A 25,616-nucleotide genomic window follows, 5' to 3' on the forward strand; every position below is an offset into this window, starting at 1 on the left:
TACGCAAATATCTTTATGATGAAGTTTGAACAGGAGAACTGTTAGATCTGGGGGTCTCTAGTTGGCAGGGTAGGTACCTCTGTCCAAGTAGGGACCCTTGCTTCTAGTCAGGGGAAGGGGGATACACTGTTAAGATAACCCCTGCTCACCCTCTAGGTAGCTTGGCCTGAGCAGTCTAGGCTATCAAAGGCAATGTGTAAAGTATTTGTACCAACACTCACAGTAACACAGTGAAAACACCACAGATTTACTCCACACCAGTTTTAGAAAAATAAGGTATCTTTACTAAAAACTTCACAAGACCAAATACTACAGAAAAACCAACATACAATTAAAAAGATTACTTTAAAGATAGTTCAAGAGTTTGCAGAAAGTACTCCAGGATGTAAAAGTCAGTGTCCTGCACAATGCGACTCTCAATGCACAAAATGCGACACTCTCGTGCCCAACAGTACCTGTAGTTGCGATAAGGTTCCCAAAAGCTATAACAAGGCAGATGGCAAAGGCGATGCGATACTCCTGAGATCTTGGGGAGGCTTTGCAGCAGCCCTGCTTCACGCAGCAGAGGTGGATGCGCCGGCTCCGATCTGTAGGGGGAGGATGCGATGACTTTGGCTTTCGTTGCGTAGGTTTCTTAGGGGTAAGCTTCACGCACAGGTACGAGGTGACGATCTTCGGTGCGGCGCGATGCGCGGTGCGGCGTTGACTTCTGGCACCGCAACCCTCGATGCATCGCGGTGCGTGGCCCAGCGTTGACTTCGGGTGCCGCAACCCTCGATGCGTCACGGGACGGGACTTCTGCGTCGACACACGCAGCGACTGGATACTTTCACGCACCGGCAGTGGTGCGGCCCGCAAATTGGTTCTGCGACGACCCTCGCAGCGTCAGGAATCTTCTCGCACCGGGACGATGCTCGACGCACTCGGCGATACGGGGACTCCGGGTGCTGCGATGACGCCGCGATGAAATTCTCCTCGCACTCTCGTTCTTGCGACACGCAATCGGATGATGCGTTGGGTACCAGTTACTCTTTTTCACGCTTCTGCTTCCCAGCTCCCAAACACAGCAAAACGACCTCTTGAGGCCCCAAGACTGGACAAGCACTCCAAGGCAGGTCAGAACTCCTTCAGCAGAGTTCCAGGGGAGCTGGTGGTGAAGTCCTTTTGTTCCTGGGACTTCTTAACAGGGAGCCAGCTCTTCTCAGGCCCTTGGAGATCAGAATCAAAAGAAGGGGACACAGCAAAGTCCTTCCCCTCTCCTTGGCAGCAAAGCAAAACAGCAAGCAGGCAGTCTTCTCCTCTTCAGTCCTTTTCAGCTTTCTCCTTGGCAGAGGTTTCTTCTTAGTTCCAAAGTGATCTAAAGTTTAGGTGTCTGGGGTCCTCTTCTTATACCCCTCCAAGTCTTTGTCTCTCTTTGTTCCAGTGGGGGGATTCTCCTGCTCAAACCGGTTCCTGGGTGTGCTCTGCTCTGGAGCACCTGGTTCCTTTCAGAGTGAGGGGCAGGGTCGTTAGACGCTCAGCAGGAGGTGGAGCCTTCTTTGTGCCAGCAGAGGCAGAGTCCTCAGCCTGGCCAGCAGGGGGTGGAGCCAGCATTGTGTTGGCAGGGGCAGCCCTATTCAAACCCAGGGACTACTCCTCCCACCCATCTAAAGCAGATCTCCCTATTCACCCTGCTGCTGACTCATCCAGGCTCCTGGAGCCACCTAGCCCATCACATGACACCAGTCAGCCAACCAGCACACAGGCACACAGGAAGGTTAAACAGGAGAATAGCTACTTTCTAAAAAGTGCTATTCTCACACAGTGAATTTAAAAACCATCTTGCTAAAAAGATGTATAATTAGATTCTGAACACAAAGATACCAAACTTGGATTTTCTATCTTGCCCTTATGGGAAGATAGGCATGTAAACAGCCTTCCCCATTCTATCCTATGGGCAAGATAGCCTCTCAGCAGTGAAAAACGAAAATGGCTGTAATTCACTACCAGGGCATGTTACACACCTCAGTACATGCCCTACCTTTCAGATACACTGCACCCAGCCCAGGGGGGTACCTAGGGCCACTATAGGGATGCCTGACATGTACAGAAAGGGAAGGATAAGGCCTGGTCAGTGGTTGCACTGGCCAGGTCGACATGGCAGTCCTGGACTGCACATAGGCACTGCAAGCAGGCCTAAGACATCATTTTAGGGCTACTCCTGTGGGTGGCACAATCAGTGCTGCAGCCCACTAGTAGCATTTGAATCACCAGCCCTGGCACACTCAGTGCACTTTACTAGGGGCTAACAGGTGAAACAAATATGCCAATCATGGTTAACCAATCAATATAACAATTTATACAGAGAGCATATGCACTTTAGCACTGGTCAGCAGTGGTAAAGTGCCCAGAGTCCTATTGCCAACAACCACGGGTCAGAAAAAATAAAGGAGGAAGAAGCAAAAAGTTTGGGGATAACCCTGCAAAGAGGGCCGTTTCCAACACAACCCCCTTCCAGCCTAAAGCCAGGGTAGACCAAACGATACCTCGATGGGATTCCCTGCTTAGGGCGATAGAACACGGAAACTGGCCCAAACAGCAGGGCACTATTCCTGTTCTACGCCTTCCTGAACCCGGTTGGATCCCTCCATCCATGCTCTCAGGGTCCACCACGCCAACCCATGTGGAACCCTTCTCCTCACCTGTGGACACCACCTGTGCAGCACCTCGCCTTAACTTGCTCACAGGTGTGTCCCAACCGACAGACAGCAAGCCGCAGTGACCAGTGACAGTGGTCAGGGATGAGACCCAGGCCTTATGCCTCTCAGGGCCCGCAAACCCCTGTGGCGTCAGAAGGTGGGGGGCAGTAGCCCCAGGTGCTTGGCAACCTTTGTCCATCTCCTTTCCTGTCAGGTCGGGTCTGACAACCTGGCACTGACCCACCAGCCCCGGGCCTGTATCCGGTGGCTGGATAGGAGGCTGGGGTAGGCTTTTCCATACGCAGTCCTTCTCTTCCTTGGGGCTCTGTACCCTCCCACCTGGAGCGGTACCCCCTTCTAGAATAGTCAGGGCACCTGTGGCAGGTGTCCTGCACCATTCGCCCACCAGTTCAGGGGTTCTATCTTGCAACTGGGATCCCAGGTCAGGGGGGACACCCCGGACCTGGCCCTCCAACCTAGGGTCTACACCCTCCAGGTGAACCGGGGTCAGAGGCGAGGACTCCCTCCCTCTGCACCCCCTTCCAGAGTTCTGCACCCTCCCCACTGGAGTGGTACCCCTGGAAGCCAAACCGGGCAGGACACAGCTTACAGATGTCCTTCCCCCCAGGTCAGGCAGATCCTGAACCTGGCCTCCCAACCCAGGGACTAAACCCTGCGGTTGCACACCTGCATGGCATGCCAGGACTTCTGGGGACTCACACAGTATCTCCCCGAGGGTGACACATGACTCATGTGTCTCGTGACAGTCTGCCTGGCGCAGATCTCCCGGCCCCTGTCCACCTGACAGTGCGCGAAGCTCCCCCAGGACAGAAGTGGTGTCACCATGGTCACTCCTAGGGGACTCAGCCCTTCTGACCGGTCCCTGACCCACTGGTTCTCCCACTGGGGAACACATCCCCCTCTCACCCCTCAGTCTGGACTTCTGCACCCTCCCAACTGGAGCGGTACCGCCAGACACCAGAACCACTGGAGCTCTGTTTACAGAGGCTCCAGGTTCTCCTGACACTAGGAGATCCTCCTCAAATGGCCTACTAGCACTGTCTAGGCCCCCAACCTGGTGTTCCATTAAGGAACCCACCAGGTCCTGAGACTGGGTTTCAGGCACCTTGGGACCCACAGTCCCACACTCACCCCTTCTCCACTGAGACAGGACGTGAGCCCCTACACCCCTCCCACTACACTGGGACCTAACTGGGATACACTGAACCTCTTCCACCTCACAGGTCTGGAAGATATCCGGGCCACTCCTTTTGGGATCACTCCCCAATGCCTCTCCAGACCTTTTGACATCCAACCAAAGGTCTGCCTCCAACGCAAGCTCTCTGGAACCAGAGAACTCACACTCCACCGGGTGTTGGCATAGCTCTGGAAAACAGGGACTTAAAATATGCTCTCCAACAAATGAATCACACAGCCCCCCACAGTTGTTAACCAAGCTACCGTTTGCCTCACCCTCCAGTGCCTCACACAAGTACCCCACACCACTCTCCTGAGATTGGCAAGACAGTATCTGACTGTCTCTGTCACACAACTCACACTCTTCTGGGCGGTCTCCACACTCACACACCAAGGTTTCTACCATGGGGGAACCCCTCTCCCTGTACCTCTCATCTAGGGTCAGTAGAGTGTCCCTCCCACCACTAGGAATATGGTCCCCTGTGCCAGTTCCCCAATCTACTTCAGGGACACTGCACTCCACTGGAACTACATCATAAACCTGAACCCCCTGGTGTATTTCAACCCCCTCCTTCAAGTCAGGTGCCACATCTCTGGGTGTTTGTACCTTTCTCTCAGCACTAGAAACTACAATCTTGCTGCCACCATCTGAGCTGGACTCCACCTCCAACTCAGCAAAGCTCACTTCTTGAGCTGCCCATTTTTCTTCTTCAGCTGAGACACTCATGGCCTCAAGCCTCTCGAGCTCCAAATCAAGCTCTCTCATCCTCAACTCATGAGCCAGAAGCAATTTCTTCTCCTCCAATGCCTTTTCTACTTCCAATTGCTTCACTTTCATTTTCATTATTTCTAATTCATGGTTTCTCACCCTTTGATTCTCCTCCAACTCCTCTGGAGTGAGCCCCCTACTGGAATGGGAGCTGCCAGCCCTAGAGACTGGTCTGCCCACGGGCAGATCTTGGGGAACAAAACCATTCACTTCATTCGCATCATCTTCCTCTTGGGCCTCCCACCAGGCCTTCAAGACTCTTTGTAGCACATCCTTTCTAGATCCGCTTTTCACAGGGCAACCAAGGTCTTTGCAGAATTGCTTGAGCTCCTCAACTCTGTATGAATATAAATCCGCAATGTAAAACTCCAATTCTGCCCTCTCACTTGTTGCCACCTGAGACATGATGTTCTTGAAGAGTTACTCAAAAATAGAAAAATACAGTATGTGGTTGTCTATTGGTCTGCACGTAAACTAGTGATGTACACCAATTACTGTGGGTCAAGTACAAATACAAGTTCAATCCTCACCGCTGACCACCAATGTTAGATCTGGGGGTCTCTAGTTGGCAGGGTAGGTACCACTGTCCAAGTAGGGACCCTTGCTTCTAGTCAGGGGAAGGGGGATACACTGTTAAGATAACCCCTGCTCACCCTCTAGATGGCTTGGCCTGAGCAGTCTAGGCTATCAAAGGCAATGTGTAAAGTATTTGTACCAACACTCACAGTAACACAGTGAAAACACCACAGATTTACTCCACACCAGTTTTAGAAAAATAAGGTATCTTTACTAAAAACTTCACAAGACCAAATACTACAGAAAAACCAACATACAATTAAAAAGATTACTTTAAAGATAGTTCAAGAGTTTGCAGAAAGTACTCCAGGATGTAAAAGTCAGTGTCCTGCACAATGCGACTCTCAATGCACAAAATGCAACACTCTCTTGCCCAACAGTACCTGTAGTTGCGATAAGGTTCCCAAAAGCTATAACAAGGAAGATGGCAAAGGCGATGCGATACTCCTGAGATCTTGGGGAGGCTTTGCAGCAGCCCTGCTTCACACAGCAGAGGTGGATGCGCCGGCTCCGATCTGTAGGGGGAGGATGCGATGACTTTGGCTTTCGTTGCGTAGGTTTCTTAGGGGGAAGCTTCACGCACAGGTACGATGCGACGAGCTTCGGTGCGGCGCGATGCGCGGCGCGGCGTTGACTTCTGGCGCCGCAAACCTCGATGCGTCGCGGTGCGCAGCGCAGCGTTGACTTCGGGCGCCGCAACCCTCGATGCGTCACGGGACGGGACTTCTGCCTCGACACACGCAGCAACTGGATACTTTCACGCACCGGCAGTGGTGCGGCCCGCAAACTGGTTCTGCGACGACCCTCGCAGCGTCAGGAATCTTCTCGCACCGGGACGATGCTCGACGCACTCAGCGATGCGGGGACTCTGGGTGCTGCGATGATGCCGCGATAAAATTCTCCTCGCACTCTCGTTCTTGCGACACGCAATCGGATGATGCGTTGGGTACCAGTTACTCTTTTTCACGCTTCTGCTTCCCAGCTCCCAAACACAGCAAAACGACCTCCTGAGGCCCCAAGACTGGGCAAGCACTCCAAGGCAGGTCAGAACTCCTTCAGCAGAGTTCCAGGGGAGCTGGTGGTGAAGTCCTTTTGTTCCTGGGACTTCTTAACAGGGAGCCAGCTCTTCTCAGGGCCTTGGAGATCAGAATCAAAAGAAGGGGACACAGCAAAGTACTTCCCCTCTCCTTGGCAGCAAAGCAAAACAGCAAGCAGGCAGTCTTCTCATCTTCAGTCCTTTTCAGCTTTCTCCTTGGCAGAGGTTTCTTCTTAGTTCCAAAGTAATCTAAAGTTTAGGTGTCTGGGGTCCTCTTCTTATACCCCTCCAAGTCTTTGTCTCTCTTTGTTCCAGTGGGGGGATTCCCCTGCTCAAACCGGTTCCTGGGTGTGCTCTGCTCTGGAGCACCTGGTTCCTTTCAGAGTGAAGGGCAGGGTCGTTAGACGCTCAGCAGGAGGTGGAGCCTTCTTTGTGCCAGCAGAGGCAGAGTCCTCAGCCTGGCCAGCAGGGGGTGGAGCCAGCATTGTGTTGGCAGGGGCAGCCCTATTCAAACCCAGGGACTACGCCTCCCACCCATCTAAAGCAGATCTCCCTATTCACCCTGCTGCTGACTCATCCAGGCTCCTGGAGCCACCTAGCCCATCACATGATACCAGTCAGCCAACCAGCACACAGGCACACAGGAAGGTTAAACAGGAGAATAGCTACTTTCTAAAAAGTGCTATTCTCACACAGTGAATTTAAAAACCATCTTGCTAAAAAGATGTATAATTAAATTCTGAACACAAAGATACCAATCTTGGATTTTCTATCTTGCCCTTATGGGAAGATAGGCATGTAAACAGCCTTCCCCATTCTATCCTATGGGCAAGATAGCCTGCCAGCAGTGAAAAACGAAAATGTCTGTAATTCACTACCAGGGCATGTTACACACCTCAGTACATGCCCTACCTTTCAGATACACTGCACCCAGCCCAGGGGGGTACCTAGGGCCACCATAGGGATGCCAGACATGTATAGAAAGGAAAGGATAAGGCCTGGTCAGTGGTTGCACTGGCCAGGTCGACATGGCAGTCCTGGACTGCACATAGGCACTGCAAGCAGGCCTAAGACATCATTTTAGGGCTACTCCTGTGGGTGGCACAGTCAGTGCTGCAGCCCACTAGTAGCATTTGAATCACCAGCCCTGGCACACTCAGTGCACTTTACTAGGGGCTAACAGGTGAAACAAATATGCCAATCATGGATCACCAATCAATATAACAATTTATACAGAGAGCATATGCATTTTAGCACTGGTCAGCAGTGGTAAAGTGCCCAGAGTCCTATTACCAACAACCACGGGTCAGAAAAAATAAAGGAGGAAGAAGCAAAAAGTTTGGGGATAACCCTGCAAATAGGGCCGTTTCCAACAAGAACATATTGAATGATTCATCATGGACAGACCACCTTATCATATACCGTCGGTATATTGATGATATTTTCATAATGTGGCAAGGACAAAAACAAGACCTAGAGAGGAAGCTCAGTGAACTCAATGAATTTAATCCTAGGATCCAATTTATATATACTTTGGATAGCTGGTCCATATCCTATTTGGACGTTAATATTGAATTACAGGAATCCACTATCATAACTAAGGTCTTCAAGAAATACACTGACCGCAACAATACATTGTTGTATACCAGTTTTCATCCGGAATCTTTAAAAAGACACTTACCACTTTCTCAATTTTTGAGAATCAAATGCATCACTTCAGACTCGACTCAAATGACAGAAACCCTTGACAGTACCAAAAAAGATTTTTTGACACGAGGGTATCCACAACAGATAGTGGAAGAAGCAGCAGCAAGACTAGAGGGGTTCCCAAGATCAGCACTTCTAGAGAAGAGAACCAAAACATCTGAGAACAAAGAAGTTTTTGTTTCTATTTTCTCGACCCACTCACCTGCCATCAAGAAAATTATCCTGAATAGATGGGATTTATTGCAGACAGAACCAGACTTTGGCGATCTTTTCAAAGATCGCCCAATTTTCGCGTACAAACGATCACGCAACTTCAAAGAACTACTAAAAAAACAGGACACACAAGTGACACAACAACATAAAGGCATGATGAGATGTTATAACTGCTCACACTGCAATAATGTTATTTTAGGTACTCACTTAGCACACCCTTGGTCAGGGAAACCGATCAAACTTATTTTCTCAGCTAACTGTAACACTCAACATGTGATTTATATGATACGATGCCCGTGTGGCCTGTATTATGTAGGCAAAACCGAAAGGTCTCTGCGCACTCCCATCACAGAACACAAAAGTAGAATCCGTACTAAAAATCTCACTTCCCCCTTAGCAAGTCACTGGGTAGATTTACATCACACCATCGCACAACTTAGATTCAGTGTCATAGAAGTAGTTCAAGATCTAAAGGACAGGGACATGGCTAAATGCATCATACAGAGGGAGACGTTCTGGATCAGGTACCTTGATACTATGCATCCCAAGGGATTGAATGATTGCATGGAATTCTCATGCTTCTTATAGAGCATGAGTCTCATGTCACAAACCAGCCAGTAGACCCAATTTGCTTTGGCAGAACCACATTTTTGAGAGCTCTCAATAGCTCCTAGGTGCCGCTTATGATAAAATGCTACTACACATTCCTCAGTTTTGTTTAGTGACATATATCCTCAGTAGATGGTTAACTAGTCATTATTTGCCCCTAGATAAGCACAGGGTTCATAGTTATTGGACATCTTTCAATAACGAATACTGATTACTCATTCTTAGTGACTAATTGTACTGCTCATTTGTGATGACCACTAGTTTTAATATGTATAGCAACACGAAATTGTATGTATGAGGATTCTTCAAATTAATTGCAGTCACCTCTGTATAAGTATGTCTTAATAATGAATGTAGAACGTAAGCAGTCATAAACGCACTTGATCCTGTTTTTGTTAGCTATTCGTACAATGTATAGTACAGGGAGCTTACATGTATTTTACAAAATTAACTACAGATACCTCCCAACAAGTTACGTTACAATAGTGAATGTTGAGTGTAATTAGATACAAACGCATTGGATCGTGTTTATGTTTGCTATGTTTTTCAAACGTTTATGTATGCAGATTCATTAGACATGTGACCTTTTTGTAGTCGGATGCAATCACATAGACAAAGAGCTCATTCATTGTAAAATTCTTAGCAAAGTTTAATTATTCATGCTATATTAGGGTCATACTGATAGACATTCTTGAGTTTATGCTTTATGGAAGATGACAAATTAATCGCAGAGCAGTTAAATGTAAAGTACGTATACTAAGGTAACACGAGCAGAACTTTGGTATACACCTCAAGGTTCATGTTCAATATAGGAATATTGATAACATCAATCACCCTCTTTATACACCTGTGGCTGGTTTTCTGTTTTCCCTTCAAGCACCTATATCAGAATAACTCAGATTTAGTCTCATCGTAAATTCAATATTACCAGCCGGCAACACTCCGTTTCAATATGGCCGACACAAGAATCTATTAGGTGTTCATTTACCGTCCGTCATCACTTTCACTAACACCCACGAGACTCACGTTCGAGCATTCTTTAATTGACACAACGCATGGGGCTTCTTTTCACCAGGGTGTTTACATGAGAACGGCTACTCTTCACAGATTTCAAGTGAGTAATATTTGAGTTCTGGCACATAATTGAGCCATAACACTTCAATATTCAGGAACGTTAGTTACATTCGTGCTTAACTTGTATTTTACAGAGATCACCATACAGTTTCTTACGGTGCTTGGAACACACAACATAGTTGGAGTGTGAAACGAGCATGACATGATTGGGGTTCTCTGCCTTTCAACGTATAATTTCACATAAATACACTTAGCGACGTGAAATAGTGGTGAGTTTTCGTTTTACCGCACCGCGCAATTAATAGTCAGGCTCACGTACAGACGAACGATTTGTATTTACACTGGCTTTTGCTCCACAGAACGCAAGTCATATATTCAAACAGTAGCCTTGGGCTCGTACACCAGTCTACAGTTGGTCTACTTTAAGGTAGTTATTATAGTCACTGAAACTGGCAGACACACATTTCTCCTATTCTTTGCGCACTGGAACACACAGCACATTGGTGTTTTGAGGGCAGCGTGGTTCTTTAACTGTCTCTTTTACAATCACTCTTCAGGTCTACTATTAGTCCTTGATAAATACGAATAGCTCCACTCTAATCCTCCTGGCTGACGGAGCACCATTCTTTTCTTTTCAATTAGCATTTGGCTTTCACTATTGATAAACAAACTCAAAGATACATTTGAATGTGATGAATTCTTCTGTTAAATTTATTTGTAGATAGCCCCTGAAGAAGGGTGACGATATCACCCGAAATGCATTGGGATTGAATAAAGTTTTTTCTATCAAATGGATTGTTGGATTCACAATTTGGACTTGATTTTCAATTAGATGTGTCAATAAAGAAGAGCACATCAAGAAGAAGGATTCAACTTTGGTTTATTGAGTTCTGTTCGGATAATTCTGATTATATTATGAAATTTATGTTCTACAATGTGTTTATACTGTGTACAAGCAAGCAAAGCACATTTAAGTGGCAATGAATTGTTAACACACACTCATAATTGAGTGCACATGGTAGTGCACATCCTGTCTAGAACATAGCGCTCTAGTAAATGTTTTCAAGATAGGAAAAGCCACTCCCATCCCAAAGAAGCCCAATGCAGTCTTATCTGATCCTAACAACTTCCGCCCAATTTCTAATATCATGACTTTAGCCAAGCGACTTGAGAAATGCATTCACACACAACTCTGTAATCACATAGAACAGTTTCCACTCCTGGACCAATACCAATCGGGTTTCAGATCTGAACAAAGTACTGAAACTGCTCTAACACACCTTGTCAATGATGCCCTGAGATTACTTTACCAGATTAAACTGTGCCTATTTATACTTCATGAACTCTCCTCGGCATTCAATACAGTCAAACATGAAAACATAATGTATCTCCTTGAAAAAAGGATGGGGTTTTACGGCCCAGTTTTAACTTGGTTTGCCTCATTCCCATATAACAGAACGCAAAGAATCAAAGTCAACCATTCCCTGTCTAACTGTCTCAAATGGAGTGCCTCAAGGGTTTGCACTCTCTCCCCAACTTCTACAGGGAACTCCTCACCGAAATTCTGAACTGCTCAAACATACAATATCACAGGTACACCGATGATATTTAATGGTGCTTGAAACTTTCTTCACCGGATGATATCAAAATTCTTAACCCTGCTCTTCTAAAAACTCAAAATCATCTTATGGTAAGTACGCTCAAGATGGACTTCCTCCTGATTGCTCCCCAAAATAACTCTTCCCCATTCAAGACTGCCTTAAACAACTAACGACACTCAACTGCGCTCCTCGTGTTGTGGATTCCACTAAATCCTTGGGCATAACTCTGGATAAACACCAGAGTATGCAAGACCACATCAGTGCAACCATCAGAAGAGCCAATCACCAACTCATCAACTGATGACATGCAGCTAGAAGTCCAATCTCTAGTTACTTCCCGCCTAGATTATGGAATTGTGACCATGTCTGGGCTACCTAAAGCTCAACTGTCCCCCCTAAGGGCTACGCTGAACTCGGTGGCCAGACTCATCACGGGATTAAGAAAATATGATCACATCACACCAGATCTAACTCCACTCAATTGGCTCTCTCTCGAAGTAAGGGTCCGGTTCAAGATAGCCTCCCTGATGCACAAAGCACTTCATCATAGCACTCTAATTTACCTGGCAAGAAAACTTGAACTATCTGGTTTGAACCAGACCCTAAGAAGCTCTAACACTGTACTATTGAAACCACAAAAATTCAAGAAGAAGAAAACTTACAACCACACTTTCTCCAGTCTTGCTCCAAGAATATGAAACGCTCTTCTGCCAAAACCAGAGCTAACCCTTCAACCACCTCTTTCAAAAAAGAAGTCAAAGGCTTGTTCCTGAAAAGCTACCTTCAACTATAGATTTGAAGTCACAAAACAAACTTTTATTTCATGTTTGCAGCACAGATCTATCTTTCAACTATGCAATGCTTTGATTCTTTATATCTAATATGATCGTCTTATGTTTGTTTGACTTCTTATGTGGTTTGCTTATATGTACAGCCCTCTGATACCCTTTTGGGTCATGTTCGCACTTTATAAAACATTTTAAATAAAATAAATCCATCATCTGCTGTATAACCTACATATTTTAACAACAAAATGATTTGCTTCTAGCTCAAGTGGATCAAACATTACTGAAAGTGTGGCAACTCGTCATTTCATAGACGAAAGCCCTTTAAAAAGGTCACCTCACCATCTTTCAATTGCTTACTGCTGTATTTGGATATTAATCTGGTACTAATAAAGTGACATCCTTGTTCAGAAAGTATTACCAAGTGTAAAAAGGCCAAAATAGCGAAGTAAAACAATCACAAAATCTAAAATGTTAGCTTTAAATGCTAAACATTGGCCCTGAGGAAGCTACAGGATAGTCAAGTGATGTAATATTTGTTGGCAATTTTGTGTATGATCTTTTGAGAATTTGGCCCACTAACTCTGGTAATTTTGAATTTAACATTTGAGAATTTGAATTAAACACTTTCTACTAATTTCCAACTGTTTATTTTTACATCGCAGAGGTCTTGGGGAATGTTTCAAAAGTCAGTCCTCATGGGGCTCTGATGCAGTGGCGGCTCACAGAGGGAGTGCTGCGGGCGGTGAGGCGGGACAGGGTGGGGGAGTGATATACGAAGGACAGGAGTAAAGTAAGTAATTAAATAAATAAAACTATTTATCTTGCACTCGCTACCCACCATCTAGAAATCCATAATATAGAAACACATTTCATCCCTACGCATGCTTGCATGCATTGTATTCATTTGGATTGTAGCACATTCCTAAACTTGGTCGGGCCACAGAATGCTTAATGATCAATCAAGCCAGGCGCTACTTCACTTTATTGTGAGATTGGAGAAAGTGGTTGGTCGAAATTTAGCTATGAGTAAAGAGTATTTCTGTGTAGCATGAGACCCGATGATGTGACTTCATGCAGCAGCATTTAACCCCGCATTATGCACTGAGCAGTTTGCAAAAAGATGTAGAAACCAGAGCCTGAAGTCCATGAGGTTGTTGACTCCTGAGTTTAACAAAAACCTCATCTTTATTGCCTGTCTGAATTCTATAGAGCTGTTAATGATCCTTATACTTTTTGGGAGCTTGTTCCTACGCTTGCACGCCAAAACAGAAACTGTACTTCTTCCAATGAGTGTTTTCTAAAATATGGGCGTGATCACAAGTAGTTCAGGTTTGTGTATGAGGTCTCTTCTGTAACTGTAAATTTGATTAATGGAAGTATGAATACAGATCCTGTTCAACTGATTGCCCAGTGTGCAAAGCAGAGTGCTTTGTCAGAGATTTGTCTTGCTACTGGTTCCGACTGTTGGGCTTTGAGGGCAGGGGCAGTGTGGTCCGATCAGCTCAATTTTAGGAATTGTTTAGTGTTGTGGTTTCTTTGCAGCTTGTCAATTAGCAAGGGAGTTTTGGAAGTCACAAGGACACATCCTGATATCGACTATACTGTAGACACATGCACAAAGGCAGCTCAAACCAGCTAATGAACACATGCTGGTGGAGTCAAGGTGTGAAAAGCTAATCCCTTCTTCCTCTATTGGTGGAACACACAGAATCGTTTCACAAGACATATTTACAAATTAGTTGGGAAAGACCATAGGGGAGACCACTATAGGGTAATGTACCCACTTTTGACAACACTTTGAGGTCGATTACAATGCGGCTCGTAAAGGCTCTGACCTGCGTTCGGAGCCTTTACAGTCACATAGCAATGAGCTATTTGGTTTCCTTTCCAACCACCTCATTACGATGGAGCCGGTCAGAAAGGAAACTGGCCAGTCATTCTGGCGAGCTTCAGATGGGCTTGGAGAGCCAATCCCTCAGTCCGAATCTGGCCTGTAATCTCAAGGGCGGACCTTTACACCCTAGAGACTATGATGACTGTTACCGACATGGTTTCTATGCCGGTCTGTCCGACTTGTAAACCATGTCAGAAAACATCTTTGGGGGCCACCAGCAGTGTCCCCTTAGGTGTACGGTCTCCGGTTGGAGGCCAAGGGGGCACCAATGGTGCTCCCCTGCTGATCCCTGCACCTTGAGGCAGGCACCTTGAGGGGCCAGCCACAGGGTGCAGGGATGAACAGCACATCCCATTTCACTATGGGAGCATGCATTACAGACAGTTTACGGCCGGAATGCTTGCTGCCATGGTAAAATGTACGAATGCAACCAAATAGTGTTCGGTCACATCCTAATGAGGCGTACCGGACCGCCGACCGGGTGTCAGTCGGTCCCATGACCGAAGGGGTGTTGGGCGCAAGTGATTCCGCCCGACATCGTAATGAACCACCTTAGTATCCTAAGAACATAATCAGAGTCTAAAATGAACTTAAAAAAATTCAAATAAAAACATGGTTTAACAATATAGCCCAGTATAGTACATGATGATTATAACACAAAAATAACACAACGCAGCACAGCAAGCAAATTTGTTACCCTTTGTTCCATGAACGGGAAAGAGTGGAACAGCAAAAGATGTGGCACTTTACTACTCCCTCACTAGAGCTGGCGCACTTTATGCTGCCATGCACAAATGCAGACACTCTTGCATCATAGTGCAAGGATGTCTGTGCTGCGGCCATCATAATATTTATGAAGGAATTGGTCCTTTCCTGCACACAAAATCTAAGTAAAAAGGCAACATGGGTGTGCTGAAGAATAGAGCACATACAAAGATGAAAAACTTTAGAAAAATAAAGATATTTCTCTTTGTCACACCAGCCCTAGGTAGGTGCAAGGTTAAACTGTGTCTATAAGTCTTTGAAGATGTGCATTTATGTCAAAATCTATGGGTGTATGCACAGGAAGCCCACTCACCACCCATGGAACACCTCCCTGATGCAAAGTAATGCAAGTCAGCATATAGCACAACATTACGCTACTTTTTTTCTACAAACAAACCCAAACTGTGATTTGTGTTGTATTTTAGATATAGGCAAAAGACTTTGTGTTCAGTCTGCCTTAAAAAAAAAGTAATGAAAGCGCTTCGCAACTCAAGACCCTGGCGTATCATACTGTCACGTATCATGAGGTCTGATTGGTCGACTAATCTAAACATGTAGGGCCTGATTCACAGAGGTAATCTTACACTTTGGAGCAACTTTACGATTGTATGCTACTATTCACAAAGGGAATTACAAATAGTATCTTTACAACTGCGGAGTTGCCGCACATAAAAAGACCTATCTTTTTATGTGTAGAGACTCCGCAATTGCAAAGATACTACTCGTAAATCCTTTGTGATTAGCATATAATCGTAAACCTGCACTAAACTGTAAGTTTATCTTTGTGAATCGGGCCCATAGAATTTGTGAAAGAGCCTTTCTTTAGGCATTGTTTACAATGGCCCCTATACTCAGATCACAGTTTTTATCATGAACAAAAGCCACACAGAGAGCAGAGCTTTAGCTAACATGGTGAGATGCTTCCATTAAGAATTTATATTTACCCAAGTCTAGTCTTGTTTATTTTATTTATTATACAGAAATCTAAAAGCCTTTCTACATAGAATTCCTGTGCACCTTTCTCTTTCTATGCCATTTATTCCTCTCCCCAGGCTTACCCTTATTTATTTATTTAGAAGCCGAGGCCTGCATTGGGCAAACAACCAGTGCAAAATGGCTTTTTCAAGGTTTTTCCATTATATTTGTCGGTGCTCAACACATATTGTCATTTTGGCAGCGGTAGTACAGTGGAGCAGCGACACTAAGTATGTGGCCTACTTTACTAAGGTTTATGCGGTGCTTGTTTGGTGCTGCATTCCTGGGAAAATCGATACAGTGCTTAGTCGCTTTGGATGCTTTACTTCGCGTGAACACCAGTGCACAACTTTAGTAAATAACACATTAACTGTTATTGATTGCTAAGCCACAGGAAGGAAGAGCAACCTATGTACTTGCATCTACACCACGGTCAGAAATAAACTGAATTGAATAATTAAATCATACAAATGGAGGGGCAAGCAATAAAAGTAAATCTCTTCAACAGTTATTCATATGGGCAAGTTGCAGAAACACCCGTCTGAAATTTGAGATGATAAAGCAATTAAAAGTGCCCTGGAAATTGTTACAGTCTGACTTCCGCCGGATTGCGCTCTCTTCACTCTTGGGCTTAATTCCCATGGTTCACGATTCAGACATAGAATACGTAACAAGGTTCTTTAATTATTGTATCTTTGACATCTGTTTCTGTCTTTTCACTTAAGATTTAGCAGGTTATGTGTTCTCTTCTCTGGGAATTAATGCTTCCAATTAGGTGTCTTACTTTTTTGCATTCCTTGACAAGAGTTCACCCTTTAAGGACTTTTTACCTTGTGAAGATTATTTTTTGCATAAATGGGAGCAAAACGTCTGTCCCTTCCAACTTTAATTTGTTCACAGAACCTATCAGAGCCATGGTTGCGTTCTCATTTTGCTTCGGATTGAGGAATTATTTCGTCTGCTGCAGTGGGAGTTCTCCACCTTTTGGTTCTGCCTCACCATAAAATGCCCAGATGCCATAGTTGTGAGTAGATTTACTCACACTTCAATTTAGGAGCTCAATTTTAAGATTTGCAAATACATTTACAGGTGCAATTTGACAATTTATGAATCGCAAACTAAAATGATGCTATATTCGTATATCTAAACAGAGCTCCTTCTGATCCGCGATGTTATTCTTCTCTCCTAGGACAGACTACGCTTAAATCAATGAACTTCGATTATGAGAGCACTCATCTTCGAATTCTGTAAATCAGCGGTACCTGTTGCTTCATTTCTCTGCATGCCAACTAAGGGGAGCAGAAAACTGGCAATGAGAAGTAGCAAGATCTACGGTGCTACCCCACGGCCAGATATCTTCTGTACGGTGCCTGGTGCCAGCTGTTCGCTCTGCTTCACTGTGACAATCTTCTCTGCCCACTCCTTGAGTCCTTTCGGTGGTGTGTTTCCATCCTGATGGGGCACTGTATCTTCTGCACGCTATTCTACTGATCCCTCCGTTGAGCTACATGGATGGTGCCAGTTGTTCTATTGCCCTGTTGCCCCCCTGGGTGATGTCAGTGGCCTGCTGTACCGAGTCACTGATGCATTATAGGCTGTCACACAGCTGGGGTCTTGTTTTGAAATAATGCACAAAATCCGGTTGTGGTTACTGAATTCGTGCTGCTTTACACTTTCACAAGATTTCAAGAGTGGCTGCCATTTTCGAGTGATGTTGATCCACAGCAGCCATCATGTAGTGGTTTTAACCTTGAAGTTGTATTTTTCTAGTTTTTTACGTATGCAGAAGTCATCTTTACCTCAGGCAAATTGCTGCCCACCTCTTCTGTACCAGCCTCAGTCATTCCCCTCTTACTGGGCTTTGGAACTACATTTACCCTCTAGGTGACTTACTCCTTTGCACTGCAAGCCGCACTGTTTTCTACTGGGTACCTTCACATTCTCTACCTGGGGGTCAAGACACTGTGTTTTGTCAAAAGCCCTCCTGCCTGGACTTTGTTGTCTGTACTTTCTGAGTAATAAGGCTGGACTGTATTCAGCCTAACTTCTTGCATACACCTGTCACCCTCTTGTTCCTCACTGTTCGCACAGGTGCTACACCTACCTCATGCATCTGAATGCCAACGAAAAATCCATGCGTTTCTTAATAACGTTTAACTTTGAGACATTGGGGGGAGCAGCTGCACAATTTTGCCAATTAGTCACCTGACTACTCTGATTTAAAGGTTCAGGGGTTTACTCATTGATGACAATGTCAACGACATGCTTATGAACGCTTGCAGTTCCATGACGAAATAATGAAAAGACCTGATCCCAACTCAAATTAGCAATTTGACCCAAATGTAAGACTGAAAAAGAGCAATGTCCAGTTATACCTGCCTGTCAATAGTCTAATAAGTCAATGTCCATTTTCTGACTAGACTGAAAGGTGTTCTCTCACTGTAATATTCTCAAATTCAGTAATAACAAAGAAAGTAATCTCTGTATCATTGAGGATTGCTATGTGATGTTCTGCTAAATAAAGACTCCTAGGTGAGCATTTTGAATGACCTAAAATACTAATTGTTAGATCTGACAGACATTTTCCCCCAAACGTTTTGTCTACTCATCTCTTGTTGCTGAAATTCATTTTGCTGGATTTAGGACGTTGTGTACTTTACCACTACTAACCAGCAAAGAAAAGAAACATGCAAGAGCTACTCCTTCTCAACTAGGAATTACAGTTTGAGTGTAATATGGAATTACCAATATTAACCAATGAGAGGGATAGGTCTCACAGTAGTAAACAACGAATTTGGGTATTTTTCACTACCAGTGCATGGAAAACTTAAACATACATGGCCCACCTTTTAATTACACAGCACCCTGCCTTATGGGCTACCTAGGGCCTTCCTTAGGGGTTACGCATATGTAATTAACAAAGCGGATTGTTAGAAATGGGGGTCTCCACTTGGCAATGGTTTGCACCTTTGTCCAAGTAGAGACTCTTGCTTCTAGTCAGGGTAAGGGAGTTACGCCCTAGACATCCCCTGCTTAACCCCTTGGTAGCTTGGCATGAGCAGACAGGCTTATCTCAGAGGCAGTGTGCAAAGCATTTGTGTACATATACAGTAATACAGTGAAAATAATACAAGACAAGACACCACACCAGCTTGGAAAAATAGGTAATCTTTATCTAAACTAAAACAAGACCAAATGACAAAAATCCACAATACAACATTAACAAGCATTGGCATAGCCAATAGGTCTCGCCTTTGGGACATTATAAGTGTTTAGCCATGCAACAGTTAATGTTACTGCACCAAGGATATTGTGCTGGATAACTAAACATTTAAACGGTCCCAAAGGCGAGACCTATTGGCTATGCCAATGCTTGTTAGCATTTGAGTGTGATTATAGAGGTATGGGCGAAACCGTTTAGGGACGTTCCGTCCAGAATTTGATGGCCTGTGGTGTTGAAAGCACTGCTAGATAACAAGGGTATAAGAAGTCGGGAATGGGCACAAGTGAAGGGTATGACATGAAATTCCAAATGTCAAAATCATAAAATGTGTGATTTAAGATATGGATGTCGTTTAAGAACAAATGTGTTATTTTCTTGAAAGTTAAAAACAACCAATAACTGCATTGTAAATAGAGACACGAGTTTTCCATTTTTACTATAAATGCTTCCCTCTCTTTATTTTAAAAATCACAAAGAAGTAGAGGTTAAGGGTCTGATTTGCAAAGGGACTTACGTGTAGTAAAGGTACAAGTGTGGAGTCTCTGCACTCTGGGCAGCCTCTCTGTCCAGCGCACTGCAGTGAGTGCAGTGCGGAGATTCTTCCATGAGTGAAGAGACACGTAACTTTATTGCATATTAGTCCCTTTGTGATTTGAGCCCTAAGCCTTCATTTAAGGGTCTCACCATATGTTCAATCATGTCTGCTAGATCAAACGTTATGCATATAATCAGAAGCCCTAGTATTAAAACATGCCATCTTGTAATGTGCCATACATTGTCATTACCTTTTCTGTTTGCGAAAGGCACCAGTTATCGAAAGTAGTAAAATAAACTTTTACTAAACTCACCTTGGTGAAACTGCAATGATTGCTGCTGCTTATTGAGGAGCATAAGGGCTGGTACCCAGCTAATGCCCCTTGCTCTCATTGAGAAAAGTGTGGGGTGACCGGCAATATCAAAGGAGAGGCAGAACGATATAAGAGTATGAGCATAGACAAGAACAGAGGAGAGGATAGGATAGTGGAATGAAGGGTCCCGAACACAGGAGAGGGTTGAGTAGTCGGTTACAGGACAGGCAGTCAGTGCGAAGGGAAACGCAGGGGAAACTGTTGGATGAAAGAGGCAAAGATTTGATGAAGGGAGGACGAAATGGTTACAGGGGGGGGCACAGGGTGGATTATCTACTTTCATAAGAGGAAACGTTTGTTAGGAGGATGTTGTGTTAAATCGTAATAATGTAACTACGCAGGGTTGAGGCGCGTGAGGACTTGAGCACTGTGGACTAATTATAGTGTTAATCTTGGAGCAGATGTAGCAGGGTGAAGTCATGAGCAGGTAAGGATGAACAATAGAATACTGATAATTGAAGATGATGGAGAGAGTAAAGAGCTGAAGGTTTGCACAGAGCGCTTGTGGATGGTGAGGTAATGAGGTCCTGGAAATAGATAGATTTGACACCTCCTAGATCATTATGCAGTGTATGAAGGGCTTGCTTATTAACCAAGAAGTTATCAGTGAATATGTGCTTTCGCCATTTATGTACTGCTGCCCTCATTTACTGTTATGCGCTCTTATTTCAAGTGTAATTCATGGCTGAGGCCTATCTTTGGTACAAGGTGGATAATGAAGCAGTTGTATGAGCTGTAGTGCAAGACTGAAGTGAGGTCTTTATGAAGATCACGTGGAAAGCAGTGAGAGCAGTTGGGTCCTGTTTTCTACAGCAGATGGGTACATGAGAGAGCGATCTACAAGGAGGCGAACTGATTTGCATGTGAAATGTGTGATGTCAGATGGAGCGATGATGGGTTTAGATTTGAATAAAGTGTTTGAAATTATCATAAAATTGAGTGGTTTACCTTGCTTGTGGGTGGGATTAAGGAAGGTGTCATTTGAGGAGTGATCAGACAGAAGTGGAGACACTGCCGAAAGCATCAGTAAAATATTTTGGCAAGTTATGGTCACACCAGTGAAAGCAGAATCGTTTGGTGAAGGCAATAAATAGGTGTGTAGCATAATTTTCGCCAGCTGTAATTGAAAGCCATTACTATATAGTTACAGAGACGAATGCGTTTCCAGATGTTTGGAATGAAAGAGGCTTATGGTGCGAGTCCTAATGAGAAAACATCTTGTCATCCATAATAAAACACTGACCAAGGAGACTACGATCACATAGGTATGCTTTACTAAGGTAATACCTAAAACAAATGTTAGATTGGTTTTGAAATAACAGTAAAATCATGAGTCTGAGTCTTAGGACCTGGAAGGCCAGTGCAATCAGGAGTGAAATACGGACAGTATTGGAGCATGCTAGTATAAACTATGTTCAGGATCCTTTGAGACACCTTTAAAAATACATTTTAATACAAGTAAAAGGGATAGCTCCTTTCCGCTCCTAAAGCGTCTTTTTTTTAACGCAGAACAAAATGCTGTATGGTGCTCTGTAAAACACGTTAGCGCCACCTGGTGTATTTCATGCAATACGGCATCAGAAATGTTCTGCCAAATGCAATGGATCTCCGTCACATAAACAAAGGCAATAAAAATCAAACATCAAAGCGGCGAAAGTGAAAGTAATTGAGCAGAGCATCAAAGGGCTGGGTGAGAAGGGAGGGGGAAATGCAAGGGTCAAAGCGGCTAAAGTGAAAGAAAGCTATAGAGAAGGGAGGGGGAGTGGGTGCAGCTGTGCACGTGCATGTGATCGTGCACTCAAGGTTTAGGCCAGCCAAAAGACTGTGGGTAGCACTTTGAAAATCCCACATACAAAATGTCTCTTCGAGCCTTTGGCTCAGCGAGACCTAAAAATATGATTTTCAGATGGTAGAAATAGTTCATTTCAAGCAAAATCAAGACCATAATGACAAAAATCCACAATAAATATACCAAGATATCTTCAAAAATAGGTAATTCGCACAAATAAAGCTTATAGAAACAATTAACTCCACCTGAAGCTATTACGACTTCATGGCACATGAAAATCCAAAGTACAGTGCCAAAAGCGGGGTGCACGGCGGCGGGCACAGAGTCACAGACCCCCAAAGAACAGTACCTTGGCAAACAATGAGAGCAAAGGCGGAGGTGATGCTTCATTGGCGCTGGGCGGTGTTGGTTCTTTATGACCACAGGGGAGGTGAGGCGTTGGTTCCTTACGACCCTAGGGGAGGTGAAGCCTCGGTTCCTTAATGCGGTGCAGGGGAGTTGAGGCATAGGTTCCTTACTGTTGCCGGGGAGGTGCGTCATTGATTCCTTACTATTGTCAGGAAGGTGATGTCGTGGAGGCGGCGAGGTGGCGGTTCCTTACAACAGTGCGGTGTCAATGGATTCAGGGAGTCACCCACTTCAGGTATCGACTCCGGGATGATGAAGCACCAGCGTTGGTAAAGTCAGGGCTGCAGTGTGAGTTGGGGTGGTGCATCGTGAGCATCACAAGTGGTGCCCTTGGCTCTGGTGCAGGCAGAAGCCACGTGACGGCTTTGGAGTCAATACAGTGTGGAGGCGGCCGATATCGGGGCTGCGGTGTTAGTCGGGGCGCTGCGTCGTGCACTTCACGAGCAGTACCCACGGCTTCGCTGCATGTCGCGGCATCGCTGGCCGGCGCCAGGCTTGCAATTTCCCTCTGTGGCAGCTGAAACAGCAGTTCCGGATGCAGGAAGACAGAGGGGATGAAGTATTTGTTTCGCTGAGACTTCCAAACAGGAGGCAAGCTCAACTTCAAGCTGTTGGAGATCTCCTTCAAGCAGGGTACAGGGCACACAATAAAGTCTCTGAACTCTCTTTGGCAGAAACAGCCAGTACAGGCCAACCCCAGACAGCACACTGCAAAGGGGCAGTACTTCTCCTTCAATGTTCCCAGCTCTTGCGAACATTGGAAGAAGTTCCTGTTGAGTCCAGAAGTATTCTAAAGTACTGGTGTTCTGGCCCCAATATTTACATTCCATTTCTCTTTGTTCTCAGGTGGCATAGAGGCTCCGTGAGCAGTCAAAACCAGTTGTGTCCTCTCTGGAACAACTTCCAGGCAGGAGGTGGAAACAGCATTTTTGTAAGGCAAACCAGGCCCATTCAGGTGCTAGGAAATGTCCTCCCCCTACTCTAAATGCAGCCCAGATATATTAAACCCAGCCCTGACTCATCCAGGAAAGGCAGGGCACGCCTCAACCACCCCAGTGGCTGTCTACAGTAAATGTGCATCTCCAGCCCTTGTCACTCCAAACCCAGACAGTCAATCCACAAACCAACAGAGGCACACAGGATGGCTAAGCAATAAAATACCCACTTTCTAAAAGTGGTATTTTCAAACACACAATATAAAAATCATCTTTACTAAAAGATGCATTTTTTTATTCTGAGTTCAGGCATACTAAACTCCATCTTTCTAACTTGTCCCAATGTCTTGACCCTGTGCCTCATGGGAACAGTCCAGACAGGAACTGCCAAGCCATGTCTTTCCTGGACCGGAAACAAGCATCCCAGGGCCGGTTTCGGGCTACCAACCCTCATCAGCCAGGCTAGCTTGAATCCAGTGGCAAAGTGAGCAAGGGACCCGCATTTGGGCATACCCTGCCAATTTAGGGCGAACAAAGCAAACACAAGGAGATGATGGACGGAGTGCTGAACATTGCAAACACCCCCCCCCAGTCACAGATCTGGGTTGAGTCCATCATCGTTCTTTAACTCACTTTGCCACCCCAGTTCAGACACAGCTATATGCACATCAGTCTTGACCCTGTGCCTCATGGGAACAGTCCAGACAGGAACTGCCAAGCCATGTCTTCCCTGGACCGGAAACAAGCATCCTTGGACCGGTTTTGGGATAACAGCCCTCATCAGCCAGGCACTCAACTTTGTGCCAGGATTGCCTGGGTGCGACTTTGATGTACCTGAAGGGGTGCCTCCTCCTTTTAAGAGGCCACTCCTTCTTCATTTTCCATTCATCTACTGTTTCCTTACTAATCCCTCAGTATTGCAGACCAACTGTCCTCTCCTCACTAGGCCTTCTCTGATGCCACTGTGTTGCCAGGTAGTAGTGCCTGGGTGGTGAGAGTGACTCACTAAGCTGTAGGGACACTTCCGAGAATAATCTGAAGTGGGTCAGGAGACTATGTGACCCACCCCTGTGCTTCGCAGAACTGGGCTGGTGCCATTAGGCCCTTGGTGACTCCTTTGGTGTGACTGTCTATTGCTCTCGGCCCGTTTCTGCTTTACATCCTGTGGGTGAGCTTCTTGAGTGGCTGCCAAATCCGTTTTGCAGACTGCCTTCCAATTGACCTTGCTGCCTACCCTCATCTTCTTTCCTTGGACCCTGACTAAGAGTGACTACAGCCTCATGTGGCCTTGTGCCTAGGGGGACGATGGGGTGTCTTCAATTCATGGGTGTAGGATAGTCGGGGTGAGTTGGAGGGCAGAGGGATGCTTGGGGCCACGGGGTCTGCAGTGTGTAATCAATTGACCTGCTGGGTATCAGCATTAGGGTGCTGAGTGCCTAAATGTGTAAGTGCTTCCATATGTCCATACGGACTTGTCTGATATCTATTGCACCACGTAGTGGTGCAGAGTGAGTGTGTGTGTGTGGGAGTGACAGAGGGGCGACAGCCCATAATTCACACCACTGAATGGCAGTTTGCCTGATACACTGATTTCTTGCCAGAAAAGAATTACATTTGACATTGGTTTTCCCTGTGCGTCCTCAGCCTGTAGTGCTGCCAAAAAGTGGAATAATTCTGTGTATGCACATATTTCTGATTATTTTGTGACCCAGGGTGCACCATCTAACTGTGCGGTAGTGAATCATAAGAATTACTAGAGTGGGGCTGGAGTGGGGGACATGTTTCCCCTGCATAAAGGTGCTGGGGGGTTTAGAATAGGATCTTTTCAAAGTGTGCATATTGTTGATGGTATTTGAACACAGTTGGGCCTAGTACTGCTAGTAATAATTAAAGTGTGAATTAGGCCCAGAAACATATGATGTTCATGTTGTATTGATTTTTATATGTGCTGAATACAATGGATCTCATGTTATTTATGGTGAGTGCTGTGCCAATGCTTTACACGTTGTCTCTGTGGTAAGCCTGACTGCTCAGTGCCAAGCTACCCAAAGGTGTGCGCAGGTATACAATGTGTGTAATCAACCGGCCCTGACAGGAGCGGTAGATTTTTCCTCGATGGGGTACTGCCTCAACCAACCAGAAAGTGCCAGTTCCAACATTTGGTGGTAAAGCGGTGAGATTGGACTTGGATAAGCACAGCATTGCATTGCAAATAATTGCGCACCACAACTTCATGTAGACAAAGTGTTCCTTGGTTTCCAAAAGGGTGCCTGGAGGATAGATTGATTTTTGGATCGGTGATTGTTGTTCCCTTTAGAGCTCTAGTTCTGCTCTCGCTCGTTTGCCACCATGCATGGGGTCCTCCCTAAGGGAACTTGCTTGAGTTGGCTTATCTGGACCTGTATATGGTGATGCAATTTGAAGGGTTTTGCCAGGAGAGGGGGGTGCTTGACAGGGGTAGTGCCACAAAG

The sequence above is a fragment of the Triturus cristatus genome, chromosome 1_1, assembly GCF_964204655.1.
Source record: "Triturus cristatus chromosome 1_1, aTriCri1.1, whole genome shotgun sequence".
Classification (NCBI taxonomy): Eukaryota; Metazoa; Chordata; class Amphibia; order Caudata; family Salamandridae; genus Triturus; species Triturus cristatus.